Consider the following 6,319-nt stretch of genomic DNA (forward strand, 5'->3'; position numbering starts at 1 on the left):
TACAAGGTTTGGTGCAGAAGGAAGGTGAGCCATTAGATGCGTACATACGTAATTTTTCATTGGCATGAGAGCTAATGTGCAAGGCCTTAGCACCACAGGTACCCCCGCCTGACATGATGGAGAAGGACAGGTTCTTGGCTGGTCTTTGGGAGAATATACGTTGGAGAGTGGAGCTAAAGAAGCCTAGGACATATGAAGATGCACTAGAGGTAGCAAGGAACAAAGAGTGGAAGTTGAGGAAAATGAGCCAGTTAGGGGTGGAGTCTTTGCCAATGAGGTCTGAATTTCAGCCTATAGAATCTTTACAAGGTCTCATGTCAGGGGTTCATCACGAACCAGTGGTTCCTGTTACTACTCAGGTTATGCTAGCAGTGGTCACTACAGCAGTGCAAGATGATGGGCTAAGGCAAGACATGAGGCAAATGGTAGATTTGATGAAGAATCTCAGCCTAAACATGCTAGGTCAAGTGGAAAATAATCGAGGTCGAGGGAGGTTTGCAAATCATCCAGGAGGTGAAGAAAGGCCTAGGAATGGTGTTGGACAAAGCAATGGTAGGTTTTGGAGGCAGACACCCACATGTTATAATTGTGGAGAGTTGGGTCACATCAGCCCACAATGTGATAAGCCACCAAGGATGGGGGGAGACATGTATCCATTGCGAAGATAGGTGCTAACTAGGTCAAATGATTATGGCATCGAAATTAAGGGAGATGAAGGAACGAATGGACTGACCCAGGAGGAAAAGGGAAAGACAAAAGTGCTAAGTGTAGTCACCTTGGAGAAGGCATCAAAGCTAGAGGATACATTAGTGATGCCTATTGGGAAGAGGACCACAGAGGATAAGGAAGGAAGAAGTGCCCCAGGTCCTAGTAAGAAGAAAGGAAAGAGCCATGAAGGCGAGGATGTCAAGGCCAAGAGGGAAAGGAGAGCTCGTCGAAAGTTTCATGTTTCAGATTTTCCACTAGGGGATGGGCAATTAAGCTATGACTTGAAGGAGGATCTGACGAGCAGGAAGGCAGATGTTACTTTTGGGCAGCTTATAGAGATGGTGCCTAAGCTAAAGCGACAATGGAAGAGGATGGTTAACCCAATGGAGAAAGAGCCAGAGAGAGGTTCAGTAAAGGTGTTGGCAATGGATGAGCTACCAGCCATTTGTCCAATAGTAGATGTGTGGCATAAAAGGAAAAATTTGGGACAAGGTTATGTGGATGGCGGAGCCCAAATATGCGTCATAACGCACTCATGCGTTGAGAAGATGGGTCTCACAGTGGCTGGGGTGTCAGGTTTTCGGATCATATTGGCAAACCATCAAAAAGTAAAATGCTTTGGTGTTGTAAAGAGCTTAGAAGTGGAGGCATATGATGCAAAGGCAGTGGTTGATTTTCATGTGATGCCAGCAGGGTTGGGAGCATATCCTATTATACTGGGCAGACCATGGTTACATGCAGTGGGAGCTGTTCAAGATTGGCGACATGGTACGATTAGCCTCTATGGAAAGACAGGTACCAAGAAGCTTTATAATATGGACACAAGGAAACGATTGGAAGAGCTTTATGAAGATGAGGATGAGTCTAGTGATGAAGACTATTCCACAGTGACTGATGAGGACAATGATAGTACTACCAGCAGTGATGAGGATCCTGATGTTTCATTTCTTTTTATGGACAAAGAAATCCAGGAGGATGGTTGAATGAGGATGAAAGTGAAGGGCCTTATGAAGTGATTGAAGGGCTGATGCAAACCAAGGTTGAGTTGTCAAAGAAGCAGGAATTGATGACACAAATGATCAGTGAAGACCTCTCAGCTATGGAGAAGGAGATATATTTGCACATCCAGGTCTATGCCAAAGTAATTGATGATTTTCTTGATGGGAGGTTGATAAATGGCATCTCTACAGGTTTTCCTTGGGAACCAGGTGAAAGTTTGATTAAGCTTTTGATGCAAGGAATGCCACGTGTTTTTGTGTGGGATCCAGGTGGAATGAGCATCTACTAGTGTTGCTGCTGCTGAGCATGAATGCTCTAGCAGGCTAGGGGGTGGGAAAATTATGTCAGGAGTTTTTTGGAGCAAGGGATTGCGCATATGTACATACCCATGCATGGTGCATCGAATAAAGGATTGCCCATTTTCCAGAGCCAGGTGGTTACGTGGGGCTCACATGTGTACAGGTAGGACAGGGTGTACATAGTGCAACGATTTTCACTATTATCAGTACTACTGTGTTTTTATACAATAAGGAGGAGTTGGTAGCGCGTAAAACTTCTCGAGGAAGCTATCCGCAGGCCGACGACATGAGGTCAGCAGGTGCGTCAGATGGCATCTAGTGGCGTCAGTAGGGCGAACGAGGTCAATACTTGCACGCGGAGAAGTATGGACACGACGTGGGTGTTTTCTTGTGATACTTATGCAGAAAGGTCATCATGAGGACAAATTTTTGGGGACACTTCACGTGGTTGCGGGATGCATTATTTGAAAAAGCTGAGTGCCAGGTGTGCGGATGATGCAAAAAGGTGACAACTATGCACTGCGAGGTCAGTTTTTGGCCTGTTCGGGGTCTGTTTGAGGTCATCTAAAAAGCCAAGGGTGCCCAACTAATAAAACTAAGTGTGGGAACTGAAAAACAAGAGAGAAGACCAGAAAAAACGTGGAGAAGAGAGGAGGAACAGCCGCAGGTGTGTTTTTGCTCATTTTGGAGCTTGTTTTGGCCGTAAACTGCTCATCCGAGGTCGGATTTGAGCGCTTTGACATTGTAGACTGGGGTTTTGGGCCGTTCCGGACGCGATGGAGCTGTCCATTTTGACAAATTCCTCACTCTTTTTATGCTATTTTTCTGTGTAAGTTTCTCCTATGAGTGAAGTTTCTGCTCTAGTTTGTGATTGTATCTGGCTTATTTTATCCATATTGTGTGAGCTATTTGCCCCATTGGTGTTGGCCCAAGCTCAATTGTATCTAAACATCAGAAATTCTCCTCTTTTGAGCTGAGTTTTTTGGGTGTGTGTGTGTGTGTGGAGTGGGCAAGTGGATAGTCTCTCTCCTCTCACTCCAGAGGTGTGTTCCCTGTCTCGGCCCGGTGTGTTGTCTAAGCCGAGTGGTGCCCCATAGTGTGTGTGTGTGTATCTTCCCAAGAGTGTGTGTCGGGCCGTTATAGAGGCGTTCTGTGTGTTTCCGTCCCGCTCACAACGGGTAGTTAAAGTCGTGATGGTATTATCAGTTTAGGGCTCTCATCCTCGTCCAGCATGTATGCCTGTTATGGTGCCGTTATGAAAGCACAAAAATATCTTGATGAGCTCATTGTGCGAAATGACGACTCATGGAGTGCATTGAGTGCAAGTGCCTTGGTTAATATGTATGCCAAATGTGGTGCCTAATGGGGTAGGACCAAATGGCCGCCCTATTTTTTTTTTCCTTTTAATCCGACGCTTGGCTGCCCAATGCCCAAGTCATAAGCTTAAGGGTCGCCCGCCCGATATAATCCATTGGCCACCCTAATTATAGTGGTGTATGAGAAAGCAAGGGGTTGATAGCGTGAGCAGACGGCGTAGAGGGCACAGAGAAGGAAGAGTAGCTCGTGCTGGGTGAGGCATTGATCGAATGATCTCGCGCAAGGAAAAAGATGCACTCAAGAGCTCTCAATGTCGCTGTTCGGCCCCGATCTTGCCGTCTTTGAAGCGGCTCAATCCGTTAATTGCCACGTCACCAAGTTGCTTCCCACCTAGCAACAACAGCACCCTCATTGCTTAGAGGGAAGCGGGGGCTTTATTAAAGAGAGGAGGTTCTTTTTAGGGGATGCAAGGAAGGTAGAGTAGTGTAACAAAGAGAAGAGAAGAAGGGTGAGCAAAGGGTCTCAAGCTTTCTCTCGCTCTCGCTCTCGTGTTGAGACGGCAAAAGAGCAAGGGAGGACGGGAGCTCGGAAGTAACCAAGAAAAAGGGCTCTCTCTCCTCTCTCGGCCATAAGCACCAAGGACACATGAAGTAATGAGGGAAGCAAAAGGGGAGAAGAAGAAGGGTAAGCAAAGGGAAGAAAAGCTCTATCAAGCTCTTGCTCGCTCTCTCTCATACTCGGTTAGTAAAGGAAGAAGGAACTCTCTCCCTCAAGAGTAAGCAGATCTCGGCAAGGGAAAGATAAGGTGAGGGAAGCTTGGCAAGAGCAGATGTTGGAGCTCGACAAGCAAAGGGAGGCAAGCTGAGACATCATAATCAGAAAGCATTCAGGGAGTCTGAGGTTCAGCAGCAACAAAAGGGAGTGATAAGGCAAGAAGGAGAGAGAGTAACCTCTCGCTACCATAATTGGGAATTACAAGGGCATTGAGCAAATAATTTTACTAGATATGTACATCCTAATCATCTTCAAATGGCTCTAATGTCACGCATAAGTGGGAAATTTATAGTCGTGGTCTCATTTGAGAGCATTAAACTCTCCTAACACCATCAGTGCCGTTAACGGCAAACAATTGTAATCGAATTCCACTTCGGCTAATCATTAGCATCTTAGAACATTATGGTTGTCAATTTTTAAGCATTTAAGGTATTTTCAGAGTCTTTTGCTTTGTGTCTTGCATCTAGTCTCTCACACCTCCCACATCCAGAGGCCCGGCGCCTACCCCCGGATCACGTTTCGAACACATATCCCCCGACAACGTTATGGACAAGGGGGTCTTTGGGGGCTGAAATTCCTCTAGCCATGTTGAAGAAGGATAGGTTTCTTGCAAGTTTGAGGCATTAGAAAGAGAATGGGGTCTAGGAGGGCCTCTTTATTTGGCATTCTAAGGAAGTCAAACCTTTGCTATTAGAAAGTAATCAAAGGACATCTTTTGAATTCAAATAGGAAAAATGGCTAGTTTATTTGAATTTACATTTCCATCCCAAAATGGAATTCAAAATCTAGCAGATAAAACTATATCATATAGCATATGTATGGAAAGAGCTCAACGCATAGATTGCAAATTTATGATCTCTGCTCAAATTAGTGATCATGTAAGGGAGTTATGGAAGTCCGAAAATCAAAAAAAATTTCCACCTCGTTTCCTGGGGAAAAAGTGCATCCTTTGACCACTCTTACACATATCTTACACACCCACCATTCTTGCACACATGGCATACACCTATTCGTTAGAGTGTTAATCACATCCATAAGCTCGTAGCAAATAAAGAGGCCCTCCTAGACCTCATCATCTTCCTAGTGAGTAGTTTGAGCTTAAGGGTGGATCTTAAGCAGCCAAGGACATTTGAGAGCGTCTTCATCAACTTGGAATCAATGTTGAGCCAAAGGTTAGAGTGAAAGCTGTAGAGCAATCAAGGGTCCTCATAAGGGATCCGAGTTATGATCAACAAGCTTCTCATGATGTGAATATTTTTGCAAGGAGATGCAAGAGGTTTTAGGTCTTATGAAGAATCTTAGTGTGCATATGATGGGAGGTGGAAGAGGTCAAAGCTATGGATATGGACATGGCTATGGAAGCAATAAGGGGTTTACAAATGGTAGAGGAAGAGGCATGGCTGGGAGAGGGGATATGTTTCAATGTTACAATTGTGGTGAATGGGGTCATAGAAGCCCTCAATGTGACAAGCAAAAGAGAATGGGTACTGACATGTTTCCTCTTCCTTTACAAATTCCGTCTCGAGCTCAATATTGTGGCATTAAGATTAAAGGGGAAGCAAGGCCAAGTGGTTTGATAGTTGTGAAGAGAAGGGGAAAACAAAAGTGGTAAGCATAATCCATTTGGAGAATAAAGAGGTGATTTAAGAGCTATGGTCATGCCTATAGGTAAGAGGGTTACAAGAGATCATGCCATGAGTGATGCAAGTCCCAACCATAAAAGAGTGAAACAGGTTGAAACAGGTGCATGTAAAGAGAAGAAGAAGAGAAAACCCAAGCCACATTACAATGAATTTGACTTTACATTGGGAGAAGGAAAACCAAATTATAGTTTAAGGGCTGATGTGGTGAGTATAAAGGCTGATGTTACCTTTGGGAAACTCACGGAGATGTGTCCTAAGTTAAAGAGGAAATGGACGTATGCAGTCAACCCCATGAAGAAGGAGCCTGCAAGGGGGCGTGTGAGAGTCCTGTCTTTGAATGAGCTACCTGATATATGCCCTACTATGGATGCATGGCATAAGAGTAAGTGCATTTGAGAGGAATATATTGGTGGAGGTGCATAGGTATGTGTTATTACTCAAGCTTGTGTATCAAAGTTGGGACTCAACATGGTGAAGAATTCAGGTTTTTGCATAAAGCTTGCCAACCAATCAAGGGTGAAGTGATTTGGATTTATAAAGGACTTGGAGGTAGATGTATTTGATGTGAAGTGCTGGTCA

The sequence above is a fragment of the Adiantum capillus-veneris genome, chromosome 7 (assembly GCF_014529385.1).
Source record: "Adiantum capillus-veneris isolate H3 chromosome 7, ASM1452938v2, whole genome shotgun sequence".
Taxonomy (NCBI): Eukaryota; Viridiplantae; Streptophyta; class Polypodiopsida; order Polypodiales; family Pteridaceae; genus Adiantum; species Adiantum capillus-veneris.